This window comes from Pongo pygmaeus, chromosome 18 (assembly GCF_028885625.2).
Source record: "Pongo pygmaeus isolate AG05252 chromosome 18, NHGRI_mPonPyg2-v2.0_pri, whole genome shotgun sequence".
NCBI classification, from domain to species: domain Eukaryota; kingdom Metazoa; phylum Chordata; class Mammalia; order Primates; family Hominidae; genus Pongo; species Pongo pygmaeus.
The window spans coordinates 62,426,021-62,439,216 of record NC_072391.2 but is presented as its reverse complement, the minus strand read 5'-3'; the positions used below and the strand labels follow the sequence as shown (position 1 = coordinate 62,439,216).

Genomic DNA, 13,196 nt, shown 5'->3' with positions numbered 1-13,196 from the left:
GCCAAAAAGGGTCGGCATAGTACATTTTATTTTAAAGGTCTTTATCTGTGAATGTAGGCACACAAGGAGCTGTTCTGGGTACTGACCTGGCCTGGCCATCCAGAGGTGGGAAATGCGTGACCTTCAGCTCTGCAGGGGCAAAGGGAATGCTGGAGGCTGTAGATTTGTAGGGGCATCAATTAAGAAATCACTACAGAAGATGACCTCATGCTATGGAAATGCCCCAGACGAGGCTGCTCAATCAACCAAGAACTGAATGTGAGACTTAGCAACTAGACAAAAGGCTGGAGGGAAGGAGGTGCATCTATCCTCACATCTTACAGAGGGGAAAACAGTGCTTGTGAAAAATATAAGAGAACAGCAAAGACAGCCTGAAATCAACTACATGTATTGGACAACATATAAAACTGTTAACATTTTTTGGCATTGGTATAAAACTTACAATATTTGCATGAGAGTGAAAAGAAGACAACAAAGAAACCTGTAACAACTAGGCGAGAAAAAGGTAGAGGTTTAGGAGGAAAATATAAATGTCTTAGGTTTAAGAACAACATGGATAAACACGTGTGTACATTAACATACAGGTGACCAAGAATGCTTGTGAGGGTGCAGTTGGCCAGAGGGGTGGGAAAGGATTTCACAGTTAGGCCTGTGCTTCCTTAATTATTACCACTTACCTCTGCACCCTGTGTTGCTAAAATCACAGTTCATTCTAAATAAGCCACTAGGGGAGATCTGTGATATGATACAATGAAGAAAAAGGCATTTGCAGGAATCCTTTCTGCCCCCTGTGGTTCCACACTCTAATGAAGCTCACCCACATTCCCCAAGTAGAATCCTAATGAGTGAGGCTTTTTGACTCTCTCTTTGAACATTTTAAAGCTTTTCTGAAGTGTTTGAAAATTCATTATACTTTATTTGACTTCCCTTTATTGTACAGAAATAAGGAGTCCCTGATGGAATACTGGAATCAACATGTTTCAGAAATTGCACCCAGCAAGTGGAGGAGCACCTGTACAAAAAAATGGTGCTCTCTGGAAGTCAGTTAAGCATTTATGTACACATTTATGTTCACACATGTGCAAACATGTGCATTCACACACTCACATGTGTTTCACTCGTGACATGGTTACACATTTCCAGTTAAGCCCGGTCCATCACACCATAAAAATGAAGTCTACCCATCTTTAAAATAAGGTATGTGTGCAGCAAATTACATAGGGAAAAGAAAAAAAACAAAAAAAAAATCAAAAAGAAAGCAATTCAGAAGGGCAACAGAACAGAAAGTTGTAGTTAATTATGATTTATAAACTTATTAACTTGCTAAGCATTGTAACGAACCAAAGAACAAATTTAATTTTAAATAACATTAAAGTAGCAGTGTTGCCTAGATGAAAACATGAGCCAAGGAAACGTATTTAAAGACTGAGAAATCACATTTTTTAGGAAATAGCCCAAATGTCACCTTTTAATTCAGCTTTATTCATTTAACATGAATGCAAGTAGAACTAATACGGAATAATAACAACTCAACATTTCCTAGATAATTGTTATTTAGTGAAATACTGTGTGTATTTTTCCTCCTTTGACACAAGTTGTATATTATTTGCAAAGACAAATTGCCATGTCAGTTTATAGTTTTGAACCCTAATGTTCTCTGTGCACCTACTCTGTGCAAATTATAGTCTAATAATTTACATATTATGTATGTACAATTAGGCAGAAGAAGGCATCATATTCTCTAATTTGAAAGCAAAAGAAATTAAAATTATATAGAAATGTTGGTATTTTGGAAATCATATGAAATAGGATGACAAAACTGTTATACTTAATTATATAATATATTTGAGTTGAATTATATATTTGAACTTCCCTGGTTTTGCTCAATAGCCTGTGAAACAAGAGAGATACTGTAGTAGCAAATAAGTCAACATGTATTTCATCAGGCACCTCCAGCTTGTCAGCGTTTTAGCACCCAGGTACTGATTTCGTTCCGACACCAATCTCTTCAATTTTAATATGGACTGATGATCAGAGACAAAGGAGAACAACGGTGTGCCTCTCTATAGGTAAAAGTTTTAGGGAACTAAAATATTCACAACCCCCACTCTTTTGTCAATTATCAATAAGTTTCCACAGAGCGCCTGGGTTTCAGGCTCATCTCATCTTTGTTTTCCTGAATTCCCCAGGCAGAGCTCATCTGTGCCTTTATCAAATCTCGCCCTTTTTTATATATAATAAAATTGTACATATACAGTAGACCCTTGAACCACACAACGGGTTCGGGCGCCAAGCCCCACACAGTTGAAAATCCATGTATAACTTTTGACTTTCCCAAAATGTAACCGCTAATAGCCTACTATTGACTGGAAGCCTTACCAATAACATAAACAGTCAATTAACAAATATTTTGTATGTTATCTATATTATATACCATATTCTTACAATAAAGCAAGCTAGAGAAAATAAAATGTTATTAAAATCAGAAGGAAGATAAAATATACTTACTATTCATTAAGTGGAAGTGAATGATCATGAAGATCTTCATGCTCATTATGTTCACATTGAGTAGGCTGAGGAGGAGGAGGAGGAGGATTATGAGGAGATGATCTTGCTATCTCAGGGGTAGTAGAGACATAAGAAAATCCATGTCTAACTGGATTCTCACAGTTCAAACCCTATGTTGTTCAAGGGTCAAATGAGCACTTTAAATGTCTGCCACAGTGTAAAGTGTTTTCCAGAGATTATTTAATCTCTCAAAACAATTCATTGAGATAGTATTAAGTCTATCTCACTGATGAAGAAATAAAGGAGTAGATAATTTATCACTATTCTCTATACAAGCACAGTGGCTCAGGCCTGTACTCCCAGCACTTTGGGAGGCCAAAGTGGGTGGATCACCTGAGGTTGGGAGTTCGAGACCAGCCTGGCCAACACGGTGAAAATCCATCTCTACTAAAAATACAAAAATTAGCTGGGCGTGGTGGTGTGTGCCTGTAATCCTAGCTACTTGGGAGGCTGAGGCAGGAAAATCGCTTAAATACAGGAGGCGGAGGTTGCAGTGAAGCCAAGATCCCACCGCTGCACTCCAGCCTGGACGACAGAGCAAAACTCTGTCAAAAAAAACAAAAACAAAAACAAAAACAAAAAACCTTTCTAAACTCATCAGGCCTAGTGAGTGGATGTAGGCATGGATCTCAGGCTTTCTGACTCTGTTGGGTGTTGTTGTCAAGTCTCATGCTGAGTACCATGAAACCCATTTGGTGGGTGGTCAGATGGCTATTGTGTGGGTTGCTTGGGTTGTTGGTTGTTGGGTTTGCATTACTTTTCCAATAAATTGGAAGCCTCTTGAATGCAGAGATTACAATGTTTGTTTATTCTGGAAGCATTGATTGCCTACTACATGCTAGCCATTGTTCTGAGTAATTGGACTATTGCAAGGAAAAAAAATACTGTGGTCTCTTGGAGCTTACTGTCTGGTAGAGGGAAAAAGACAAATACGGATTTACAAATAAATATATAATGTGCCTGGTGCTATTAAGTGCTGTGGGGAAAAATAACCCAGGAAATGGAAAAGGAAGTCTTAAAGCTTAGGAGGCAGGGTAGCTATTTCATAAATGGTGGGTCAAGAAAGGCATCAAAATAAAGTGATACTAATCCCAGACAAAGGAGCAGTGATTGCCAAAGACATGAAGCATGAGTGTATGATGTCTCTTGTGAAAGGAACACCAACAAAAGCAGAGCTGCTGAAGCCAGGTGTGAGTGAGCACAGTTGTAGCAGGGGAGGTCAGAGAAGTAGCAGAACAAGGGGGTTTCCCATCAGATAGAGCCTGAAGGCTATTTTAAGACCTTTGGTTTATGAATACAATACCTGGTATGGTTCCCATTTAGTAGATTTTTTATTTCATGTTTTGTAAAAGAGAGACGTGACTTTGACTTCTAACAGGTCATGCTTTGTCCTATTGATGTGGAATTATCATTAGGTAAATTATAGGGCTGGTGATGGATTCCTTAACTTCTGCAAAGCTGATTTAAAGTTTCATAAGTAAATTCATAACAGTATAGAATATATTTCTTAATGACTTGATAAAACAATTAATTTTCAACCCAGATCAATAAAGTCCTTAACAAGTGGTGACCTCAGAAAAATCCTATAGTACAGGAACATCATCCTGGACTATACTCAGGACTATAATTTTTTAAATATAGCTTTTTACGGGATAATTTAAGCCGCTGTATGAGAATCAAGCTTTACCTAATTAGCATTAGCTACAAGGGTACTCAGGAAAAAGTGAATCTCAGAGAGAGAGAGAGAGAAGGGGGAGAAGAGAGAGACAAAAAGGAGAAGGATGTAGATACAAAATCTAGCTGAGTCTACAGTTGGGATCAGGGAGAGATTCTGGGAAGGTTTTCCTTGATTTTAAAGAGACACAAAACAGAAATGTTCCCTCGGTTCAGCCTCCAAAGAGCATCAGCGGCATCTGCCAGGCTGCCTTATTTGGACAAGCTACGATTTTATGGTGGCAAAATGTGAAGCTGGTGAAACAGCCCATTGGGATGGTGTTGAGTCATTGAATTAACCTGTCTTGAACTTGAAACAGCAGGATTACAATTTAAACCATTTTAGATGGGTTTTCCCTTTGTTGCAACTGAAAACTGGCTGGGTAATAAAAATTCATATAATTTAAGCTGCTGTATGAGGAAGATAAGTGATCCACCAAAAACTCAGTGAACCACGCTAGGAGTGGAGGGCACAAAGATGACCAAGTTCCTTAATCTGGCTGAACTTTAATTTACTTATTTGTAAAATTGTACCACTAATAATGATTTTGTAATCTTGATATGGATACTGCTATTATTATTAACTTTGGGCTTTGGAAACAAAAAAATCAGCAAAGGGATTTCTATTGTATATGTGGAAAAGTGATGCCTCTGGCCAATAGAGGAGTTCCAATATAAGATTTGCTAAATGGAGGGTGAGCCCTCTCTTAAGAATATTAATACTTAATGTGGATGTCTAAAATTTAGATGAATTTTAAGTTTTTACCCTGACGGAGGCTAGGCTAGACCATTGTGCTGTCATGGAAAGAACAGACTTTGGAATCTTCAATCCAGAGGGCTCTGTGATTTATTTCTATGCAACTTGGGAAGAGAACATAATTCCTCTTAATTCACTGAGAAAATAGAAGTTATATCAAAAGTTCCACCTGCATCCATCACCAAATACAGCAAAGTTTCTGCATTCATATCCACAAGCTGTGTCTTTTCCTCTCTTAGGATGAATGAACTCACATTGCTTCAAAGGCCCACTTCTGCAATGTGCCCTGGGCCCTCTCTCATCTAACCAAGGACATCTCTTTTGCTATCTTCTCTCTTTCCTGCATTATCAAGTTTCCCCTACTTACTTATTATTCCCATTATTATTCAAGGACATTGTAGGTGGGTGTGGTGGCTCATGCCTATACCAAGTACACAGTGAGACATGATGGCATCATTGCACTCCAGCCTGGGTGACACAGCAAGACCCTGTTTCAAAAGAAATTGTAAGATTTCCTACCTCCTATCTTATCAAAAGCTCTCTCTTTATTCCATAACTTCTTTAAACTATTGCCCAATATCTCTGTTTCCATTTTCAGGAAAATTCCTTGATGTCTTCACTTCTCCCCTTTCTATTCTCTCTTGTACCAATTCCAGTTAGCCTTTCAGTCTGATCTCTCCACTGAAACTACTCTCCCAGTTACCTGTGTTACCAAATACATTGGTCACTAATTAGTTCTCATTGCAGATATTATTATATCAGCAGCAATTGACATAAACTCTCTTCATCTTTATATACTTGGCTTGGGGGACAACACTCAGTTTTCTTCCTACCCCAATGGCCATCGCTTTTCATTTTCCTTTTCTGGTTCCTCCTTGTCCTGCCAGCTCAAAATAGTAACATGCCCAGGACTGACTCTTGGACCTTTTATCAACTACGTTTAATCCTTACGTTATTTCATTCAGCCCTCTGAATGTGGAACTCATATGTTTATCTGCTTATTTGAATAAACATCTCACAATTAATCCATCCCAAACCAAACTCTGGATTTCTTCCCATCCCACCCCTAAATCAGTTTCTTCTGCATTCTTCTCTTAGTAAATGGCAACTTCATCATCAGTTTCTCAGTGCACAAACTTGGGAATCGTGATTGAGTTTTCTTTTCATACGGCCTCTCTATAAGCAAATCCTTTCAGATTGATCTGTGAGCTATTAAAAATCCAAACATCTCTTATTATTTTGCTGTTTTTTCCCAAGTCTAAGCTACTGATATTTCTCACTTGTTTCTGATTTGCTTACCCTGTTCCCAGTCTCTTTCCCCCAGCAGCCAGAATGGCCTTTGTAAGATAGACCATGCCACACCTTGGCTCAGAATCCTCCAGTAATTTGTATCTCTTTCAGTAAAAAAGCCAGAGTCCTGGAAATTGTCTTCAAGTCTCACATGATTGTGCCACCACCAACCACCACTCCTCTGACCCCTTCTACTACTATCTTCTCCTTCCTCCTTTCATTCAAGCCACATTTGCTTCTGTTGTTCCTTGAAGCATGCAAACACCCAGGGCCTTTGCATCTGGTTCCTCTCTGCCTGAATGCTTGTCCCCACTAACCTGCCTTGCCAGCTCCCCCACTTCCTTCAGGCCTCTACTCAAATATTCTCTTTTCAGAGAAGCCTTCCTTGACCAACATATACAAAATAACTCCTCCTCCATGGCACTGTATTCCCTTATCCTATTTAGTTTTCTCCAAAGGAGTTTAAACAAAGTAACATGTTTATTTGTTTCTCATAGATCCTCCCCCATCATATTATAAGCAGCACAAGAAAGTGGTTTGCTTGGCTTTATTCACTGCCACACTTAGAACTGCATCTACCGTGTCATAGCCTTTCCATAAATATCTACCACATACATAAATAAATAAACAATGAATGTAATAATCACCTATAGTTATACAGACTATAACCACCAATGCTACATATGGTAGATTTCATATTCATTTCTATTTCCTTATCTTTTTCTACATAAACAAATACATTGTTTGATTTTTCTGTTCATTTGTCCTGCAGAGTGGAGACCTTATAGTATATTCCATTTCATATTCTAATTGTTTAACTGAACACGGAAGCCAAACCATATTCACACATTATTTTGAACTATTCACAAACGAGTCTTTTAACAGTGGGGTAGCCTTTCTTCAAACAGATGAGTCAGACTTTCCTTACACATTTACCCAATTTTTGAACAGTTAGTCTCTTTCCATTTTTAATTCACTCTTCTCATTAACAGCATGATAAGCATGTGTGCCAAATAATGCCTTACTATTTCAAATAATATTTGGAAGATAGGGTAAAACAATGGGGCTGAGGCGGGTGGTGAGTTCTCTGAGTGGGAGTTTTAAAATTGTTTATATATCTTCTAGAAAAATTAAACGTACTTGTATTGCAACACTGGGTTTCTTAGCCAGCTTTTGCCTTTGATATGTATGCATTGCCTTGGTAAACTCTTTTCTTGTATTATTCATGAACTTATTTTTATTAATTCTTCACTCCCAGCCATTTCTAGAAATATATGCTTTCATCCTATTTGGGATACTCCAGAAATAGTGATTTTAAAAAAATGTTCTTATTGAAGGAGTTTTATAACCTATATATGACGGTCAGTGAGACTCATGTCCTCTTAAATGTGGAAAATGCGTGAGGCGGGGTAAACAACCTAGCCTTTCCAGCCCATTCTGCTTCAGAAGAACATAACTGTTCTATCAATCTTTACATGCTGTGCTTGTTATCTACCTAATCAATTAACACGGACGTCCATACTGGGTATCACCATTGAAAAAATGGGTTGCATAATAGGTGATTTAAGCCTCACTTTGTCCTCATGTGATTGTAAGAGTCACCATGTTGTCTTGGGAAGAACATGACCTTTGAGTTAGTTGAGCATTAATTTAAATACCAGCTTTAACATAATAACTCTATGACCTTAGGCAGGTTACTGAGGGTGATGGTTAATATTGAGTATGAACTTGATTGGATTGAAGAACACAAGGTATTGTTCCTGGGGTGTGTCTGTGAGGGTGTTGCCAAAGGAGATTAACATTTGAGTCAGTGGACTGGGAGAAGTGGACCCACCCTGAGTCTGGGTGGGCACCATCTAATCAGCTGCCAGCATAAAAGCAGGCATGGAAAGAGCAGACTGGTTGAGTCTTCTGGCCTCCATCTTTTTCCCATGCTGAATGCTTCCTACCCTCAAACATCAGATTCCAAATTGTTCAGCTTTTGGACTCTTGGGCTTACAGCAGTGATTTGCCATGGGCTCTCGGGCCTTCAGCCACAGACTGAAGGCTGTATTATCGGCTTCCCTACTTTTGAGGTTTTGGGACTCAGACTGGCTTCTTGGCTCCTCCGTTTGCAGATGGCCTATTGTGGGACTTCACCGTCTAATCATGTGAGTCAATTCTCCTAATAAACTCCCCTTGATTTATTCATCTGTCCTACTAGTTCTGTCCCTCTAGAGAACCCTGACTGATAACACTGCATCAGCTTGAACTTACCTTGTTCATCCCTAAGAAAAATAAAAGGAAGAATAATGGATTTTATAGGGTTGTGGTCAAGACTGAGTGACAACTGACCAAGAACAGTATACAATATTCCTGGAAAATTGTGGCAATAGTAGCTCTCTTTCCTTTCTTCAACCACCTGTACATTAGAGTCCTCTTTGCTAACTATTCCAGTTCATTTTTATTATTGTTTCACAGAACCTCCCTGAAGAAAGATTATACAAATGTACCTTGTTGAACTCGAGGGGCCATTTCATTTGCCAATGAAATGTGGGCCAAGTGGTGTGTCACTTCCGAGCAGAAGCAGCCTGGTCCATCATACATCTTTGTAATCTTGGTCATGACAACAAGAGGACAGGCACTCTGTTAGCATGAGTCCCAGAGTGAAGATGACAGAACACACTGCTATAGCTGTGCAGCAGACGTGTAACATGAGAGAGCAATAACACTCAATTTTTTCAGTCACTAGGATTTGCAGGATGTTTATTATCACTGCTTAATCCAGCCTATCCTGATTGATATTCACTATCCACTCCTCTCCCACCACCAAGAAAACAGTATCCAGTGTGTCCCAGTGAAAGAAAACATTTAAAAAAAATCTTCCCTAGAACTAATTATGGCCAAGTATCTTTGTGAGTTGTTAAAATTATTCATGGATGCTATCTGCCCTTAAAGAGATCATATTTATTATTTCAGCATATGTTGACATATGTTATCTCTTTTCCACTCACACAAGATATTCTGTGACCCAGAAACATGAAGGAGATGTCACAAAGTGTCCTTCTGCAAAAAGGGTGTGGAGAGAAGAGGGAGTTTTCTCATTGTAACCACATCATATTCTACATATGTCCCAAAGTGATGGGCTTGCTGCAGCATCTGTTATTGTAGAAGGACAAAAAGCAATTCCACAAGCTATTTTAGTTTTCCTAATGGAAAAACTAGATGCTGCAGATGAAAGAGTTATTAGAAAAATAATCTTAGCTTTTCTATAAAAGCATCCAAAATGTGCTGCACGTCATGGGCAGCCCGTCAGCACTGTGAAGCTGTACATTAACAGACAGGATTTCTAACCAAAATATATCTTACATTTAAAGATCTTTCCCCCAGAAAGTCTCTGAAGGAGAAGAAGAAGAGGCAGAAAAGACACCTGAAGTTGAGTGAACATATTTCAGCCTCCTTTTCAATGCAGCCTGTTCCAAGGACAGGTAGAAGCCTAGAGACCAGAGTTCACCCAGGTTACTCCTCCAACCTGTGTTTTCTCCCCTCCCTTTCCTGGCCTTCTGCTTCTTTGGCACCCTTCTCCAATTCTGCTTTTGATGATGTGCATCTCTGTCCTTGACAGTTGCCATTTCTCCTCTTTCTCAAATTTTAATTTAAAAAAGTAATGGTGATAAAATACATGTAACAGAACATTTACCATCTTAACCACTTTTAAGTGTATATATCAGTAGTATTTAGTATGTTCATATCGTTGTGAAAACTGAAACTCTATACCCTTTAAACAACAAGTCCCTCTTTCCCCTTCCTCCAGTCCCTGGAAACTACCATGCTTATTTGTCGTTTCTGTGAGTTTCATTATACTTGATACTTCATATAAATGAAATCATCCAGTATTTGTCTTTTTAGTGACTAGCTTATTTCATTTTGCATAATGTCTTCAAGGTTCATCCATGTTGTAGCATGTGTCACAATTTCCTTCCTTTTTGAGGCTGAACAATATGCCATTGTGTGTATACATCACATTGTGTATATTCATTCATCTGTGGATAGACATTTGGGTTGCTCCCACCTTTTAACTATTGTGAATAGGGCTGCTATGAACATGGTTGTGCCATTTCCTCCCAATACTATGCTGACTTTGTGCAGAACTCAGTCCTAGATAAAATGAGTTTGCTCTTCCATCCCCAGTTACATTTGAACAGGAATCAAGTAGCAAATCTGGAACTGGAGGGAGGTGATGAGGTGCTCGCTCAGTCGTAACATTGAAGGGGCCCCAAAACACTCAGAAATCAAGGCAAGTGATATTTCAACGCACCATTTTATTTTAACATATCAAAACCTAATGCAAAAATTCATGATGAACAAAATATCAAGATTTTAAAATAAGGGAAGAGTAACAGTATTGTTTAAAACCATATGGGAGCAAAAGAAAAAATCAGCAATACTCATCTTGCCTTTATTTAAAATTTGCTGTTTTGTTCATCATGGCATTTGGCATTTTTATTTTTAAAATAGTTTTATTTTCCTTATCTTAAAATATTGCATTAAAATATGATTTATCTTGTTTACTGAGCTTTTTGCTGCCTCCTTAAATAGTGCAACTCCTACAAGTGCTTTCACTTTGCTCTCCCCAGTTCCGGTCCTGTCAAACAAATTAGAGTTTTGTGCTTATGGTGGCCATTGGCTTTATACAATCAGATCAAACCAAGACATTGTTTCTTTATTATTATCTTTCTAAACCTAAGAAGCAAGGAGACTTCCATAGCTTAAGCTCTCTCATCAATTCTGCACACGATTTGCCAAATATATCATCCTTTGGAACACACTTTTTTGTGTGAAAATAAGTTTTTCATGGCCAAATTAGTTTTGTAGGTAATCAGTAGAACGGAGTTAAACAGACATTACTTTAGGATGTCTAAAAACATATTCTGGATGTGCTAATGTATAGTGAGGTGCCAATATATGTTGTCAGTGTCTAAGATAGGTAGAGCCTGAAGTATATTCATATTTGAGCAAGAAAGTATCTTTTCAAGGGAAATATACATTAAATAATTATTCCAGACTAGCATTCCATGCAAGACATCCTGAGAAATGCCTAGACAGTGTTGGAAAAGAGATCTCAATAAACGTTCTTGGAGAAGATGCACACAGCTTGTGAAGAGGTAAATTAATAATAGGTGTGCTGACACAACCTAAAAAAGTGGTGTCACAACAGAAAGTTGAAAATAGCTCACTTGCCACTCTGGGGGAAGAAAGTTTACGTTTCATGATTTACATACTCCTGTTGTTAGATAACACACAGCTTCATGTAGTATAGAGTAGGAGAGATGTGAGTTATTGTTCACCAGTCTTTTAAAGCTTCTATGCTTTCATTGACAGAAAAATACCATTTTGCTAATTTCATTTTGACTTTCATAAAATCATCATTTAGAGTTGAAAGATACGGTCAAAACTGGCTTTACAAGAAGGTGGGGAAATGAATTGAAATTGATTGATTTGAAGGCATAGAAAAAGCCTTCTCTCTCAGCATATACTGGTGAAATCCATTACTCTGGGAGAGGTGAGGCAGAGGAGCTTCTTTTTATTAGTTATTGGCAGGTCAGCAGTCTTAAAGACATCCCTTTGTAAAAAGCAGACAAAGTTTATTGGTTGCTCTCCATATGTAAGACCCTGTGGTAAGCACTTAATGTAGATTATCATTTTTAATACTTACGACAGTCCCATGAGGTAGAAGATATAATTACTCCCATTTTGCTCAAGAGAAGATTAGTTCAGCGAGGTTAAGTCACTTACCAAACTCATATACCTAGTAAATGACGAAGCTTGGATCTAAGACCAAGCAATCTGACTCCATAGTCAACTCATAACCACTAGAGGCTAGAAGCTTAAAACATTTGCCTTCTAATGTGCCAGTAGGTGTTATGGTGGCATCCAATTGACAGTAAATTCGGTGGAAATGCAAAGCATTCTGGCTAGGGTTAACTTACAGTATGTTAACTCAAGGGAATTAAAGAACAACCAACAGAAGGGGTAGCAGGACCATCAGATCCTCATCAATATAATAGTTTCATGCTTTTCATGGAAATATTACATCATGCTAGTCAAAGAGAAAACAAAGAAAAGCATTTCATGGTGATTTGGAGATGTCAGAGTGGTATTATTTTCTACAAAATCAGAAAATATAAATCTATCTGTATCACAGGTGATCCACAAACATCTGAGAAGGAAAGAAACTTAGAGGTAAATGATTCAATGATTCTTAAAATCTGACTGTGGCACTCTTCTCCAAATACCTCTGTTCTCGTCCATATTTCTCAGCCCCTTTGAAGAGGCAGGCCCATGGGATGAATTCTGACCAATGGATTTGGCTAAGATTTAAGAGCCAGTGCACAATCCTTCAGCTAACTCTTCTCTCCACCTGCTGCAAGGACATAAACATTTCAATGGCACAAAGATAGAGGATCTTGAATTGTTACTGCAAAGAAGACATCTTTTCTGGAGAGTCACCCAAGCAGTGGGTTTCTGAATAAATAAATCTTGTGTTAAGGTTCTGATATTTTGTGGTTAATTTGTGACCATAGTACTACATAGCCTATTCTAATGAATATGTAGTGACTATCAGAATCACTAGAGAACATACAAACATAATTCATATTATAGGTCAAAACTTCAGTCTACTAGCTTAAAATTTTAAGCATGGAGAGGATATCTCTATTCTTACAAAGCTAAGATAGTCTAATAATTAGCAAATATGAAAAACACTGTTAGATGTCAGCTAGTTCCACTTAGCCTTTCAATCTTTTCCAAACTCTACTTTTATACATATAAAAATCAAAAGAAAGCCAATAGATGTGGAAGCTAAGCCTTGGGAATCCTAATATAGCAT

General features: G+C 38.1%; 1 long non-coding RNA gene across 1 annotated transcript in view; it reads left to right on the top strand.

Annotated features, from left to right (window-relative positions):
• LOC129015041 (uncharacterized) overlaps positions 1–12,856 on the top strand; it is a 39,331-nt gene extending 26,475 nt beyond the window's left edge. Inside the window, exon 4 of the long non-coding RNA XR_008494498.1 lies at positions 12,513–12,856. This is a non-coding gene — a long non-coding RNA (uncharacterized LOC129015041). The remainder of the gene's footprint in view (positions 1–12,512) is intronic.
• The last annotated feature ends 340 nt before the right edge of the window (positions 12,857–13,196 follow it).